The sequence below is a fragment of the Ochlerotatus camptorhynchus genome, unplaced genomic scaffold (genome assembly GCF_037179485.1).
Source record: "Ochlerotatus camptorhynchus isolate MF236.1 unplaced genomic scaffold, CSIRO-AGI_Acam_v1.1 ptg000081l, whole genome shotgun sequence".
Lineage (NCBI taxonomy): Eukaryota > Metazoa > Arthropoda > Insecta > Diptera > Culicidae > Ochlerotatus > Ochlerotatus camptorhynchus.
The window spans coordinates 1091637-1109663 of NW_027040571.1; the positions used below are offsets into that span (position 1 = coordinate 1091637).

At 39.6% G+C, this 18027-nt stretch overlaps 1 protein-coding gene across 1 annotated transcript in view; it reads left to right on the forward strand.

Moving 5' to 3' along the window:
• Positions 1-18027, forward strand: part of Gld (Glucose dehydrogenase) — a 178139-nt gene that overhangs the window by 53859 nt on the left and 106253 nt on the right. The window contains exon 2 of the mRNA XM_065217882.1: positions 2426-2452. The gene's annotated coding sequence lies outside the window, so the exon portion shown is untranslated. The remainder of the gene's footprint in view (positions 1-2425; positions 2453-18027) is intronic.

Sequence of the window (18027 nt, forward strand, 5' to 3'; positions counted from 1 at the left end):
ACAAATTTTATATCTCATGTGGTCACATATTTTAAGGCACATTTGTAGGAAGATTTTGTTTCTAATGTTTGTTTCTGCGTTTGGAATATTTTCAATCCACATCTAGAGGTGCAAATTGAATCTGGATGACGACAGAAAATTGCTCATGGTGTATGTTCGCAGCGCAATTACGCTCATATGAGCGCATATTAATCAGGATGGGTGACCAACAATCTCCTTATACATGTTGGTGCGTTGTTTTTATAAAGGTGGAACACGAAAAAATCCTGATAAATTAAAAACGCTGCCATTTCAAAATTTCACAAATCAAGCTAAGAGTGTTTAGAATCACAGTAGGCATTGGTTGTCAGGATAAGTTGATTTGTTTACATCATGGCTTTACCGGAGCAAGAACGTCGCGATTCGATCTTGCACGGTCGAAATGAAAATCCCAGTCTTTCCGCTTCTTCTAAGTTTTTGATCAAATTTCTGGGCAGGAATTTTATATCTCGGTTGACCGGAAGAATGTTAAATAAAAAGAAGTCGAGATTCCCAAAAAAAAAGTTCCTTGTCTGGCAAGCAATCTGCAGTTGTGGGCTGAAAAGCAAAATTTGCGTTACTTCTGAGACCATGAAGCAGCAAATTTACCACGAGGAGTGCCTACGAAAGAGACTGCTGTCTTTTCTGGAACAGCATGAGCTGGATTGCCTATTCTGGCAGCACTTGACAAGCTGTCACTGCTCAAATTCCACCACACAGTGGTACCAACAATCAATACGAAACTAACGATTTTAAATTGGCTCACCACTTTAGTAGCCTATTGGTCCCAAGCAAACGATTAACGTACCCTACTCTAGTTGAAATTCTATTACTACACTATGTTTGTTTTGATTCGCTATGAAAGTTTGACAGATAACATCAGGGGTGTGTGGATTCATGCAGAACATGCAGGGGTGAGTGAAATAGCTTGGGACTGCTTGGGACCGTTGTTCTGGTACTGAGTGAGCCAAAAATAATAATGATTTTCTTCGGGACCCAGTGGTCTTAGAGTTACCTCTATGGTGGTACAGCAAACATGGCGTCACATTGGTCCCAAAGAAATGAATCCGGCCAATATTGCAGAACTAAGCCCAATTGAGGAATACTCGAGGGGAGTGACTCTATCTAAGATGCAGGAAAATGGTTGCTTTGCTGTTGTGAGATGCGCGTACACTTATTAGATAGCTGGAATATTGATGAAGATTTTGAAGATTTCCTGCAAAATGGTGGAGAGCGATGCAAGTAGATGGATTTAGATGCAAGAGATGAAAAAAGATTTTTCGTAGATTGATTCGCTATCGTGAGATTTGAGGACGATCTTAAATTGAGATTTAGATGTGTCGCACCCCATGGGAATACTGCTCAATTGTGTAGAACATATTGAAGAAAAAGGGTGGGACTGCAATTGACCTAAAGAATTGCAAGCGGAAATGGAATTTGGCAGCCAAACAAGTGAAAACAGGGCTTTTTTCGTGTTCAACCTAAAAGAGGAGCGCAGGTTGTCTGATATTTTTGTGCCCAATTAATGTTATTTAAGGAATAAATAATAATCGGTTTTCGGAGCTGGTTACACTTGAAGTAACCATTGGTAACCACTTTGACAGGCCTGATCATAGTGGTCCTAAAGACGCTTTAAACGGCCCATCAAAGTCAACAATACATTTTCCAAACTGACTTTTGAATGCCACATGTTGTTGCAATCTACAAAATGGCCGGAATACGTAAAAATAGTTCTAAATTAAAAAATTGAATAGTACCGAAATAACCAAAACAATTATCTCATTAATCGTAAAAATGGCATTGCATTTCCTCAATGATCTTAAAATAGTGCAGTTCCATGCCAAATGACAAATCGGATTAACTTGACCTTCTCCAATCTATACAAAACTTTGCATAGTTGTTTGTTATGGGCCATGATTCATATTTTTGCGTAAATTTGGTCATTTTGAATATTCTTCTAATCAAAATGATGTCTAAGGCCAATCCTGATGAATGTGGGCATTTAAGTGGATTTTTTCCTTGATTTGTTTTCCGTCAATCTTGCTTTCCGTGCTGAGCACCAATTCTACCGACGCCAGGGAGGCAGTTCCCACACCTGGACTCTACCTATCGACCCATCAACTCAAGAACCGGGGACCAACGGCTTTACTTCCCTTCCGAAGGAAGGCGTGATCAGAGATGTAATGCTTCTGAACTGACTAAAATATGAAACATTGAGTTGAAAAATAAAGAGTTGGGTATTTTTATATGAAAGACCATAGTGTCATGCCGCTAAAATCAAGATCTCACAGTATAACTAATCAATCTAGGTACATTCAATTCTAGGTTAACGATCTTAGGGTTATCAAGAGTTCATGACCCTCTTCAAGTAAAACATAACTAATTGCTACGTTTCTTTTTTTTACAGACACCGTGAAGATCTATAGTCCACAAGGTAAGCACGAAAAGCACACCTCCCTCATCAAAAAGTGCACCAAACTGCAAGTTTTCCATCGTCTCCTAACACCGGAACCACCAACCCAACAATCAAACTGTAATGCGAGAACAATCGTCATAAAAGTTCCATTACTCGGTAAGTGCAATGATATCTCCGGTGGCCACCGGCACATTCACACAGAGTCATGATGGGGCCATGAAGACCATTGACTTAATGATGATGCCGATGACAAATAATAACCCAGTCTATGAGCTCCAGCTACAGACGTCTGGGTTTGTCCGCGTAATGATCTGACAAGGTAACACACGGTCGGTGGTAGCCGAGTGGCTGCGATGGCAAAATTATCCTCCCGCTTGCCTACCCCTGCCAGCGTCGGCCACGACACTTTGGTAGAAAATCGATGGCAGTGCCAGATATGCAACCGGGCGTTTTTTCTCCACCACCCTGTGGAACGACGGACCATGGCGTCTTTGCCGATAGTCACGCAGTCAAGCAGGAGCAATAGTGAAACCGATCAGAAACTAGAAACCAAGTTTTCTAGGAAATTATGCTTTCAATAGCCCTTGTCGCTTGGGTCGCTGCCTAACTAGCTGTACCCTAACATAAATGAATGCGTGAAACTTGCACGGAATTTACGTGCAACTAAATGGTTGTGAATTATCTAATTTATGAAAGCCTCCCTCGTTGCCGCAAATGATGGTGCACTGGTGACGAGACCGAGTATTGTGATTGACTTCAAGTTCAGTGGAAGCGACACCAGCGTTTGCGGAAGCATTCGACTAGCTTAATGACATAATAAAAACAAACGAATCGAAAAGGACGGAATTGGGTGAATCGTGTTGCATTAGAGGTAGATACTGTACTGGACGAGGGCATCCATCTATAACGATCTCTTGAATGAGGGTATGCGGAAGTGTTACTGGATCAGATAATTATCTACATGTGGCGTGACATTATTCAGTTGGAATGTTTTGACATTGTCTTGTCTAGGGTACCATCAATCTCGTCTTCAGATATATTTAGTTCAAACTTACACATTCCATCTTAACATTGGCTTAAATTTACAACAGGTGATCAGGGATTCAAATCACGATCAAAAACATAAATATGTCACCGAAGCTCCTCGTCACAGCGAATTGATGATATTGTGATTATTGAAGAAAATGATGTAAACATAACAAAAACTGAAACTGTGTACAAAACTTACAAACTAAAGCTTTTTACAAAATTTCCCAACGTCGAAAAAAATAATCATAGCCTCATTTTTCGACACTCAAGTCTGGTGCTATCAAAGCTCCGGAAGAACGGGTGTGAAATAGAAGCCCATCATTTCTCATTTCCACGTCGTTACACTGGTAACGGGTAAAACAAGCGAAAAGTTTCACTCTCGTCACATCATCACCACTCTCACTGCCCAGAAGTGGAATGGAGGGCTAACATGAAAGCATTTATCCGCGAGATTATAAAACTGCTACAAACGACCGCACGCGAGAAATTAAGCGGTACCACATGAATCTAGGTACCGTAAAATGAGGTATCTTTGATAATGCGGGTATCTTTGATAGTAGTATATGGTTCTATATTGTACCTTAGGGTATTGCCCTTGATATCGTACAGAGTGTCGTAGAACACATCAGAAATAACATAGAAGACTTTCGGGAACATAGTAGCGACTAGCAGTGATGCAGAGAAGGACAACGAGCTCACAAATAGGCACGAAAATTGGGCAGAAGGGTGAAAAAAACAGCGAAAGTTGGAGATCGCTTTAAATTTTAAATTTTTGTTACTGCTCATATATAAACATAAAACAATCCTGGGATTGGGAAGGACCATCAGGGCACCCGATTGAAAAGATTTGGATGAGGAGAGTGGGAATGCCAACTCCCTGTTGATAAAATTTCGTGTACAAAGGGCGAGCTCTTCTCCCTACTCGCTTGGGCATCTTCCTGTTTGAACGCTCGTATTTTTGATCAATTGTTCAATCAAGTTTCTGGAAGGAGATTCTTTAATGTTCGCACACTCAATCCACGTGCCAGGTGCTGAATAACCCGCTGAGTGCGAATCAATGGTGGTTTGCTCAATAGATTCGACTTCTTTAGGAGACAAATCTTCATTGATGTCCTGTGTTTCGTCATGATCTGTTTCATCGTTTTCTTGTGCTTTGATTTCATTTTCATCACAGCAATTCAGAGCGGTTATGTCGGCGTTCAAGAATGATTCCTTCTCGGGATAATCCTCAATTTGTATAGCGTCGTTGTTCCTCTGAGAGTTGAATAATACGGCAAGCTGAACGTCGTCTTCGTGCAGCATTGGCCCATGATCGTTGAATTGCTACTTTTGAAACATCCAACCGAGCTTCTTGGAGCCAGCTTACATCTTTCAAGTTAATCCGTTTGAGTTGCACACTAAGATTTTGTTTTCGTGTTCGGTAAATTTTACTGAAATCAGAATACGTTCACGGTAAAACTTTGACCTTCACTTTGACCTGAACTTGAAAATAATTTCAAAACATGTTCAACCTTGCTTAAATGATCAAATCTTGTCATTTTAGTGGAGATTTAGTTTCAAACCCGAGCAACAATGTTGGTTTTATGAGGGTTCTGTAGACCATGATTTGGACTTGTAGAATGCTCTATAAAGCTTGCAATGTTACTTGGGAAGTAGCTGAAAAGCAAAATTCAGATTTCGGTAAAAATTACCGAAGTCGGTGATAATTTCTATGTATATTCCAAGTATTCTTGGATGACGTATATTGAACAAGAATCTGGACATTTTTACAAACTCAAGGAGGATTTGGTTTTCCAATCATCATCATTGGCAATTTATGAGTTCCCGAAGCGTTGGCTCATGGCATAAACGTAACGCGTTCTTTAGCCCGATTGAAACCTGGTGCTGAGCTAGCATCGCTATGAACGAGAGTATGGTCATGAAACGAAGAGTGCGGACTCAATCAGCCGTACATTTGTTTTCGGTAACAATACGAAATAATAACAGCCTTAAGGCACACTGTCCACATCGCTTGATAACTTTTCACCGCACATTTTCAAGCGTCCAACCCTAAAACTCGGCTCAATTGCAAGTTTCTTCGCGTAGATCTTGGCTTTTGCCACAATGCCAATTGTTTGTGATAGTTTGGTGTTTATCACGCATTTGGATAAACCAATAGAATAAGGCCTGCTCCATCTGACGATATTTACCGGATGCTACATATTTAACTTTGCAGTTCCTGATGCCTCTCTCTGAGGAAGTTTGCTGCAACCGTTCTTTCTCCACTTTAATTTTTCTTAAGGAAGCTCGATTCACACCATATTTCCTCGCAAGGATTGCGTTGGAACAAGTTTTGTTCTAAAACTGCTGGATTAAGTCCAATTTCTCACTCAGGGTCAAATTCTTACGCTTCGATTTCTCAACATTTGACATTTTCTGTTGAATAACACAATTTAACTATATTGGGGAATGCAATTCGACAAAAACTTACCAATATCCGTTGAGTGGTCAAGAACACTTGAAGGAAAGTCACGGATAAACTCAAACTATATTGTATTTGCTTTTCGGACGGTACCATGATTTATCAAAGAATGACTGAATTTATACGTAGCTGCAGAACTCCTCCTCCTCCTCCCAGCTATTGATCGAAGGTGTAGCCAATCAGATCATATGTAGACATGTTCACTTCCTGTCCGAACACCCGTAGTTGCTATCATTAATAACAACCATTTCTATACAGAGCTGGAAAAAGGGCCTATCTACTATGATCGATTCTCTTCATCGACATTCTCTTTCATTAATAACTCAGCTTCAACAACATTCCCTGTTGTATTTGACGATTTGGACGATCGATAAAAACCTCTTTTATCATGCTATGTACCTCCTTCTCCCTCTCCCCATCCATAAAACTGTAAATCTTTACTAACCTCGAGGCGACCGCGAGTAGTTGGTTCAATTCCTTTTAGATTTAAGACATCAATTATGTATAACGCAAATGATAACTTGGCTCTGTAAAGCTTATCCGATTGAGCCTGTACAAATAAACTAATACAAAAAAAAAAGAAATCATGCTATGTGGCAAAAATAGCAAGAAAGCTGTTTGCATAGCCCTGGTTATCAAAAGAGAAAGTCGACGAAGAGCAATATTTGAAATTATCGCTCCATAGTGTTAAAACGATTCCAAATTATATCCTGATTAGCCTCTCAAAATTTGAACTCATTTGGTAAGAAACCCAGAAACCAATGTTGTCTAACTGAACAGATGATTGAGCATGATCATAAGACATTAGTGGTTAGATATTTTATTAACTAGTGTTCCTTAAATGTTATCGAAAAGTGGTCTTCGACAAGTTGTAGCTGAGAAAATTTGTTACGATCACAGCTATCATGTAAACCGATATGGTGAGTTGTTAGCAAGATAAGAATAAGAAAATAGGATTTCCCATAGTAATTTCCATATAAATTCAAGTGGCTTATCATAAGTCAGTTTCTTACTAAATGAGTTCAACTTTTTCCTCTTTATAGGACCCAATGTGGAACCGTATAAGTACTGTAGAGCAAACATTTCAAATTTTGCCTCAGTCTAGTATATATGGTAGCTGCAATAGATTTTATGGGATTTTGATAATGATGGGTTCTATTGCTTTTTTTTATAAATATGTATAGAAATTTATATGGCAAATATATTCAGAATAGCAAAAATAACTGAATTAGAAAACAATACTGGAGCTGTGCACAAAACGCAACCCCACGTAGGTTGAAGTAGACTACGTTAAGCTGTTTAGTGAGCTTCCCGTGGATTTTTATTGATGTTGATATCAAATAAATTAGAAGTACAGGGTGCGTGACGAATTTTCGCAGTAAATGGCATATTTGAGAAAAAATACACCAGTTAGTTATTCTAGCAATGAATTTTGTGCGATTTATTTTCTTTCGCAACATATGGAAGTTGTAAGTAAATTTATTCAAAAAATTGCCTTCCCTTTCGACGACTGTAGTTAGACGCTTCCGGAAACTACAGTATGCACGTTTTAAAATGTTTCGATCCATAGATGTCATCACTGTCTTGATTTTAGCTTTTAGCGACTTAAGTGTGGTGTGAGGGGTTTTATTGGTATCCCGTTGGACGACGCCCTATACAAAATAATCCAACGGGTTGATATCGGGACTGCTTGGGGGCCAAATTTCTTCCTCCCAAATTTACGAAATATTTTCCGTAAGCCATTTCTGTGCTTTATTAGCAGTATGAGCAGGTGCTCCGTCTTATCACTTTCCCAAGCCTTTTTTAATATTATACACTGTTCTTTCAGACACATTTACCGACCGAATTATTTCCTTCATGCATACTCCGGCGCGCAACAAAGCGACAACGGCTGACAGATTGCTCTCTCGTTTCGACATCTTTACGTTTACTCAACATTGTTTGTTTAAATCTTACACCTAACAGTATAAGCTATCCAGTGCTGCCAAATATATCTAAATCATGATGCACAAGCATGAGAAATTACTATTTGAAATTTACTGCAAAAATTCGTCACGCACCCTGTAGAAGTGCCTTTACTCAAATCAAGCGAGTTTTAAAAATGTCACCAAATTTACAAAATTTGGCATGTATCCAAAATGGTACAATTGAGAATCCCAAACAATTTTTAGGCGTCACACACGTGAAGTTTTGTTAAATTTGCAATCTAGAAAGTTTTAAGATATGTCCAATGTCCGGCATTTTGAATATGTTTGTTAATTAATCATTTTGTTCGATAATTTTCCACAGAGATGGCGCTGTTCCACTGGTAGGAAGTGATAAAAATCCCCATATAAAAATTGAGAGAAGTGGGAATAATTCGCTTTCGGTGCATATTCAGGTCAAAAAAAGTAAACGACAACCTAAAGAAATGAATCAGGGACTTTGTCGTTCAGTTTTTCCCGGAAATTAATGCTAAACAAGCTACAATTAAATAAAAATGATTTTTCCCCCATACAATTTTACCTGTTTTACTACCAGTTCCCAGAGTGCCAAAAAAATTCAAATTTGAGAGAGAAATTCTCTCTCACGAGCTCAATCTCTCAACATGCCATGTATTTTGTTGAAACTCGATTTGTGATTTCCCTTTCACAGATTATAAAATAGAGTACCTGACACTACAAAACATGTCTGGTACCTCTATATATGCATTTGCTTTAACATTTGAAGTCATTCCACGTTCTGCTAGCGAATGAGCAACATCAGGGTCTGTTGTCTCGTCACATGGCATTGCATTGAAAGTATTTTTTCACCGCGAAAAGTTTTTTATTTGCAAGTAGTTTTTGTGCCTTAGGTGACTCGCGCATTTCGGAAGGAAGCAGCCGATCCTGTCGAAGCCTACGGTCGGTCTGTTCAACTTTAACCCGCTTCGACGATATCGAAATTCTTGCCGCATCATTAGCCATAGTTAGCAGCAAGAACGGTTAAACAGTGGCAATCACACGGACTGGAAACAATAACCAGCAGAAAGCAGTGAGCCACCGCACGGACGGTGTGTACGACCGGCATCTATTGTGGCAGAGCAGCAACAGTATAAGCAGTAGAAACGGTAAGGGCAAATAATAGCACGTATCTGTTTTTTGTATACCCATTCCTCTGACTGTTTGCTTGTGAATCGTCTGTCTCTCCCCCAGTGGAATCGTTCCACATAGGGTGGTTCTTTAATAAAAAATTAATTACTTTTTAACGAAAGTTTTCAATTTCTAATGGATGGTTCAAAGGGGGGCAGTAAGCCTCCCAATGATAAACTTAGAAAGCGCCATTATCAGGCGTCCTCTGCCTCGCCTTGGGTTGTCTATTTTCGGCAGAAAGATAAAGCCCTTAACTTCTTAGGGATTAAAAGAATATTGACGCGTCGTTTCCCGGGGACCGAATTTCATCAGGTCAATCGGAACAAACTGCGTATAACTGCGCCTACATATAATATCGCAAATGATATTGCTGACGACGAGGCTTATAACAAAGAGTATTACGTCTACATCCCATCTCGAGATGTGGAGATAGACGGCGTGGTCTCTGCAGTGAGCCTGACGTGTGATGACGTCATGGAAGGTATGGGGCGCCTTCAAAATGCTGCTACATCTACCGTGGACGTTCTGGGTTGCAGGATATTGTATTCAGCGACCACGGTAGATGGTCAAAAGACTTATTCCCCTTCAGGCTCACTACAGGTGTCTTTCGCTGGATCGGTTCTCCCAAAGTTCTTAGAAATTGAAAATGTTTTTTTCCCGGTGCGACTTTTTGTACCAAGGGTATATAATTGTACCAACTGCAAAAAGTTGGGACACACAGCTGCTTTTTGTGACAACAAGCCCCGTTGTGGCAAATGTAGCCAAGACCACATGGAGGGTGCTTGCCAACAGGAAGCAACTAAATGTGCTTACTGTGGCAAAGAACCTCTTCATGCTTTGCAGGACTGCCCCGCGTACAAGAAGCGTACCAACAATGTGAAGCGTTCAATAAAAGAACGCTCCAAGCTGACGTTTGCAGAAATGGTTAAGTTGCAAAATGGATCCTCTGCTTCGTTGGCATCAGCCGCTCAAAATGAAAACACTTTTGAGATTTTGTCTTCCGATGAACTGGACTCTGACATAGCAGATGAGAGTGAGTCTCCGGAGGTACACGCCCCCGGTAAAAGGAAGCCGACTAGCTCCCCGGGAGTGCGCCGGAAAAAAAATAAAACCACTCTCAAAAGCATGCAAAAATCTGAAGGTAGCGGGGATTCATTGAAAAACCCGAACAAATCGGTAATTGCTGCTCCATCTGATCCTTGCTGCAGCTTTTCCACACCGCCGCTACCTAATAAAGGTAATCGTAAGAAGTTACCAAAAATAAACACCACGTCTACTCGCAATTCAAAGAAAACATTCCCGTCCAAGCGAGGAAAGATTAAATTTAAGGACATTGTGGATAATATTTTGAATGCCCTCGGCTTTCCCGACGAATCGCCACTTCGAGGGCTTATTGACCTGCTTGTTCCTATAGTCGGAAACTACTTCAAGCAATTGACTGCATCATGGCCCCTCATTGATGAATTCATATCTTTCGATGGATAATTCGTCGAGTGAGGATCAAGATATGATCACTTTATTACAATGGAACTGTCGTAGTTTAATACCTAAATTAGACTCGTTCAAGTATTTGATTCACAATTCTGATTGTGATATATTTGCACTCTGTGAAACTTGGCTTTCTTCTGAAGATGAACTAAACTTCCATGATTTTAACATTATCCGCCTGGACCGAGATGATTCATATGGTGGCGTACTTTTGGGGATCAAAAAGTGCTACTCCTTCTATAAAATCTCAATCCCAATAATTTCAGGCATTGAAATTGTCGCTTGCCAAATAAATGTGAAGAACAAAGATCTTTGCATAGCTTCTGTATATGTCCCTCCAAGGACTTCCATAAACCGCCGTCAGCTTTGGAGTTCAGTTAATATCCTTCCATCTCCAGTTCTAATACTGGGCGATATGAACTCACACGGTACTGGTTGGGGCGAATCATACGATGACAATAGAGCGGGTATTTTCTATGATTTGTGCGACGATTTCAACTTGACTATCTTGAACACTGGTGAAGCAACACGTATAGCAAACCCTCCTGCTCGAGAGAGCCGTCTTGACATTTCTTTGTGCTCTAACTCACTATCATTAGATTGTCTGTGGAAGGTTATCAATGATCCCCATGGTAGTGATCACTTGCCAATTATTATTTCAATCAAAAGTGGTCGTCTAAAAACAGATGAGTCAATTCAAGTTCCTTTTGACCTCATGAGGAACATTGATTGGCAAAAATTTGTATCGGCGGTAACTCTTGGTATTGATTCTACCGATCCTCTACCACCACTGGAAGAGTATCGTTTCTTTACCGAGCTAATCTACAAAAGCGCATTAGAAGCTCAGAAACGACGTGTTCCAAGTGCATCCCTCAAAAGAAGACCCGCCACCCCTGGATGGGATGACGAATGCACAAAGTTGTATCTTGAGAAATCCGATGCCTTTAAAGATTATCGTAGACATGAAAGATCTGAGCTTTTTGAAAAGTATCTAAAGCTTGAAAAAAAGCTTAAAAACTTACTAAAAGCAAAGAAACGAAATTACTGGCGTACTTTTATCGAGGGACTTTCTAGAGAAACCTCGATGACAACGCTTTGGAAAAAGGCTCGCTATATGCGAAACCGCTCATCTTCCAATGAGAGTGAAGAATACTCCTCCCAATGGATATTCGACTTCGCTAAAAAGGTTTGTCCAGATTCTGTTCCAGCACAACCAACTTTACGGGATACAGTCCGAAGTAACGGTTCTCTGGATGAACCATTTACAATACTGGAATTTTCAATGGCACTTCTTTCATCGAATAACTCTGCTCCGGGAAGCGATATGATCAAATTCGACCTTCTAAAAAACCTCCCCGATATCGCTAAAAGACGATTACTTAACCTATATAATTCATTTATGGAATTCAATATAGTTCCACCAGCATGGAGACAGGTTAAAGTAATAGCTATTCAAAAGCCTGGGAAACCAGCGTCTGATCACAATTCTTACCGTCCGATCTCTATGTTATCATGCCTGAGGAAATTATTAGAAAAAATGATCCTATTAAGACTTGACCATTGGGTTGAATCAAACAATCTACTTTCAAATACGCAATTTGGTTTCCGGAAGAGTAAAGGAACAAACGATTGTCTAGCGATGCTTTCATCTGATATTCAACTGGCCTTTGCGCACAAGGAGCAATTGGCTTCAGTCTTTTTGGATATTAAGGGCGCATTTGATTCGGTTTCCATAGACATACTGTCAGACAATTTGCACAGTAGTGGATTACCCGGTATTTTGAATATTTTTTTGTATAATTTGCTGTCAGAAAAACAAATGACCTTGAAACTAGGTCAACTGACAACTTCTAGAATTAGCTACATGGGCTTACCCCAAGGTTCATGTTTAAGTCCCTTACTTTATAATTTCTATGTCAAAGATATTGATAACTGCTTAGATAATCAATGCACGCTTAGACAGCTTGCAGATGATGCCGTGGTTTCCATGAGAGGTCCACGTGCAGAAATCTTGCAAAGACCATTGCAAAATTCCCTAAATAATCTGTCTCTCTGGGCAAGAAATTTAGGGATCGAGTTTTCACCGCAAAAAACTGAATTGGTAGTGTTTACAAGGAAGCGGTTTCCAGCCCAACTGCGTCTAAATCTTTTGGGCAGAGACATTACCCAATCTTTAACCTTCAAATACCTTGGAGTCTGGTTTGATTCAAAATGCACTTGGGGTACCCATATTACGTATTTGAAACAAAAGTGTCAACAAAGGATCAACTTTCTACGATCAATTTCCGGGACATGGTGGGGTGCTCACCCGGAAGACCTCATTAAACTATATAAAACGACTATTCTTTCAGTTCTTGAGTATGACTCGTTTTGCTTCCACTCGGCAAGAAAAAGCCACCTAATCAAATTGGACCGTATTCAATATCGTTGTTTACGTATTGCCCTTGGCTGTATGCATTCAACACACAATATGAGCCTAGAGGTCCTAGCGGGCGTAAAACCCCTGCAGAACCGTTTCTGGGAGCTCTCATTAAGAATATTGATTAAATGTAGTGTCAGTAACAACCTTGTGATTGAAAACTTCGAAGAAATGCTCGAATTGAGCATCCAGTCTAGATTCGTGCGAATCTATCTTAATTATATGTCATCGGATATTAGCCTTCCTTGCTATAACCCCTCTCGTGTATGCTTTACTAACTACAGTTCCCCCATTGACTATGATCTCTCCATGAAACAGGCTATTCAAGGAGTTCCAGATCAACTTCGACCTATCTCAATTCCCCGCATTTTTGCTGAAAAGTACCAACAAGTCAATTGCAATAGAAGATTTTTCACTGATGGATCACGCATTGATGGATCCACTGGCTTCGGCGTCTTCAATGAATACTCAACCGCCTTTCGGAAACTTCAGGAACCTTGTTCCGTTTATGTTGCTGAGCTAGCAGCAATCAACTTCGCATTGGGGATGATTTCCGATATGCCCATAGACCATTACTTCATCTTCTCGGATAGTCTCAGTTCGATTGAGGCTATTCGGTCGATGAAACAAGGTAGGCACTCATCTTATTTCCTTTCAAAGGTAAGGGAGCAGATGAATTTGCTGGTCGAAAGATCATATATGATTACCTTTGTATGGGTCCCCTCACATTGCTCAATCCCAGGCAATGAGAAGGCAGACTCTCTCGCAAAGGTGGGCGCACAACAAGGCGAGATTTATGATAGAAGAATTTCACATGATGAATTTTTCCCACTAGTACGTCAGAGTTCTCTTTTAAGTTGGCAAAACGATTGGACAAATAATTCTCTTGGGCGGTGGTTACATTCCATTATTCCAAATGTTTCTTCGAGAGCGTGGTTCAAAGGTCTGGATGTAAGTCGGGGATTCATTCGAGTGATGTCAAGACTTATGTCCAACCACTACTCGCTAGACGCACATCTCTATAGAATAAACCTCGTTGACAGCAATATATGTAGGTGCAGAACCGGTTATGATGACATCGATCACGCAGTTTGGTATTGCCCGGGTAATGACGCCTCCAGAGCACAACTATTGGATACCCTAGTGGCCCGAGGTAGACAACCCTTCCGTGAAGTAAGAGATGTATTGGGAACACGTGATCTTCCCTACATGCAAGCGATCTACGAATTCCTTTGTTTGTCTGATGTTAGAGTTTGATGTGACTATCCCCTCCTTTCCAAACAATTTCCCGCCATTGTGTCCCAGTCTTATTATCCTCCTGTTCCTGTGCTACTTGCCCCTGCCCAGCCAGGATTTGGTCAACCGTCCGAGAGTAGTATCTGAAGGAGGCTTCAGAAACCAGTTTCCTACCTAGATCCTTCCAATTGAAATTGTTACCTATTAACCTCGAGCCCGCCACGAGTAATTGGTACCCAATACTAACCTAGAAATACTGCTATTTAAAATGTAAATCAAACATTACTGATTTTGGCTCCGCAAAGTGTCACACACGACTGAGCCTAGTAAATAAACGAACTAGTTAAAAAAAAAAACATTTGAAGTCCCTCCTTTTTTACATATTCTGCGCAAAAGATACTTTAGCCCCGCCCCATACATAAAATTCGGCGGGAAATTCTGTGAGGGGTGGGCTATTTTGTGTGCAGAATGTGTAAAAAAGAAGGGACTTCGAATAATAATCTAAATGCATATATAGAGGTACCAGACATGTTTTGCACTGCACTGTCCTCTGTGAACAATTAACGCAAAACAAATTATGTGTAGCTTCCGATAGATGTCACCGTAAACAACAGCAGTGACATCTGATGGAACATGAATGCAGAAGCTTGATAAAATGATTAATTGTTTAACCTTGAACATTTTTCATGGCACAGAATCTACCTAATTTCTCCTTGTTTGGAAATACATCCGGTGTATAGAAGATTTTTAAGAGTTTAAGATCTCACACATCTCACTGTTTCACTTTTCATACTATCGCTCTATCTCACTGTTACACTTTTCAGCAATGCCTAGTTTTCTTGGAAATTTTCTAACTTCTGGATAATTTAACTATTTATTAAATGTCGTCAGAGTAGCTTTCAGGATTCCCTTCAATAATTTTATGATTCACTCCGGTATTCCCTAGTAATTATCTCCATAACAGTTTCCGAACTCTGTGCAGAACACTTTAAGAATTTCCTCCAGCAAACTCTTGAAAGTCGCTCTACAGTTATCTTCAAAATAACTCTCGTGAGCATTTGCTTCAATTTCTCTCCATAATTATCTTTGAAATTCATTTGGAATATTTTTTTTCAGATATCTCTTGGTTCGCCTATTTGAATTTCAACAGTATTCTCCCAGAATTTCCTTGGAATTTATATCAGAGATGCAAAGGAACTTACCTTACCAATTCCAAAATTAACTTAAAAGAACCTCCTGGAATGTTCTTGAAATTCACATGAAATATGTTTAGAAATATGCTCAAATTTTCCACGGAATTCAACTATTTCAAACCCTCTCAAAAAATTTCTTTAAATTTTAACAAATTTTCTAAGGAATAACCTTGAAAATAGCTTGAAATTCTGCAAATATATAGCTATATTCAGAATTAAATTCCTTTGATTTCATTGATTGAATTCCTATTGATTGATTAGCATTCCAAATTTTTTCAACCACAGGTGATCATTTTAGACTTGGTGTGATTATCATTATCATCATTAAGTTTTTCGTACATTTTTTTTTTTTGGTTATTACTTTACTTATACAGGCTCAATCGAATAAACTTTACAGAGCCAAGTTATCATTTTATTTATACATTATAAATGTCTTAAATCTAAAATTGAAGCATTTGACCGATTATTCGCGGTCTTCTCGAGGTTAGTGGACGACAATTGTTTGGATCGGGAGAGGGAAAAAGAGGGAAAAGGAGATTTGGATTATGATTTATGATTAAAAAAATTCAGTATTTTTAAAACTCTGTAATTATGCAATTATTACAGAAACAAATATACAAAAAAAAAACAAACACACACACAAAAACACACACACACACACACACACACACACACACACACACACACACACACACACACACACACACACACACACACACACACACACACACACACACACACACACACACACACACACACACACACACACACACACACACACACACACACACATACACACACACACACACACACACACACACACACACACACACACACACACACACACACACACACACACACACACACACACACACACACACACACACACACACACACACACACACACACACACACACACACACACACACACACACACACACACACACACACACACACACACACACACACACACACAAACATACACACACACACACACACACACACACACACACACACACACACACACACACACACACACACACACACACACACACACACACACACACACACACACACACACACACACACACACACACACACACACACACACACACACACACACACACACACACAACACAAACTGAACACAAGGTTAATCAAACTTACAATCTATGGTTAATATTCTTAACGAAAACATATATGAGTTGCACAAACTCCAGATCGCGTCTAGCCAAAATATCCCGAACTGGAACATTAGGTTGTCTACCTCGAGCCCGAAGGGCATCGTACAACTCGGATCTGACTCCACGGTGCTCAGCACATGACCAAATAATGTGATCTGCGTCCTGGTAACCTTGTCCACATTTTCGTACACTTAATTCACTTAGAATTCTCCCAATTTCCTTAGAATGCTGGAATTCCTTCTCATATGCTTTAAAATTTCCTAAATTCAGAATTTCGCATTCAGTTCTCTTTAAAAATTTCTTGTAATACTTCTCAAAACAACTTGGAACTTTCTCTCAGAATCCCCTTAGAATTATTCTTCTACAATTATCCTCTATTCTCAATTGCCATTCTCACCAAAAATCTCTAGACAATACTTCAAAGTGTTTCTTTAAAATTTACTCATTGGGGAAATGGATGTGATGTCGGCCTAAATGTCCCTAATTTGGGCAATACATAAATTCAGCAATCGACTAAATTTTCAATACCGACCAAAATACCCATTAGTACCGTCAGAATGACGCGTTGACCTCGATAAAATTGATAAATAGCAGATTTTTAGCGATGGCCCAAATCTTAGATCAAAAATGCAAAATTAGAGCCATTTCCCCTATAATCTCAAAAAAAATCTTAATCCGAGATCTGAAATAACATTCCGTTGATCCGTTGTTTTCTGAAAGAATTTTTAAGTTCAATCTATCACTTGAACATACATCTTATTTCTATTAGATCTGATGGCCCATTTGGCTCAGTACTGTTCGGCCTATTTTATATGAAACCGGGAAAAACATGTTGGACACCTGGGAGAAACTGAAAAAAAAACGGGAATTATATTTATTAAATTCAGTGGCCTCCCTGAGTTAATCAATTTCAAATTAGAGCAAAAGCTCGTATACACGTTCTCCACTTGGTAAATGTTTTGATAGTAAGCATCATAGTTCGATTCAAAAATGACCGGAGGCGTGACAGCAGAAGGCATGGAAAATCATTTGCATTCATTTCGTGCATTCATTTACATTCATTTGCCCCTAACTTTTTTTATCAACAGAATTCCGCAAAATGATTTATGGAGCTTTTGTAGGTTTTGTGATTAACTACAACTTTTATTAAAAACTAAAATTCGTATCTCTTATGCATGACGATCCAGAGCAAACAGTAACGAGTTCTGCCCGCTCTAATTCGTGATGTATAAGAGATACAGATTTGAGTTACGGGCAAAGCTAATAACAAAACCTACTAAAGCTGTATACATCATTTTGTGGAATGCTGTTGATGAAAAAAGTTAGAGGCAAATGAATGTAAATGAATGCATGAAATGAATGAAAATGATTTTCCATGCCTGGACAGCAGTGCTCATTTATAACTTAACAGGTTCAAGCAGAACGATGCGCAACCAAGTGGGACTCGATTATGACGTGTGGCTTGGGGAAAAC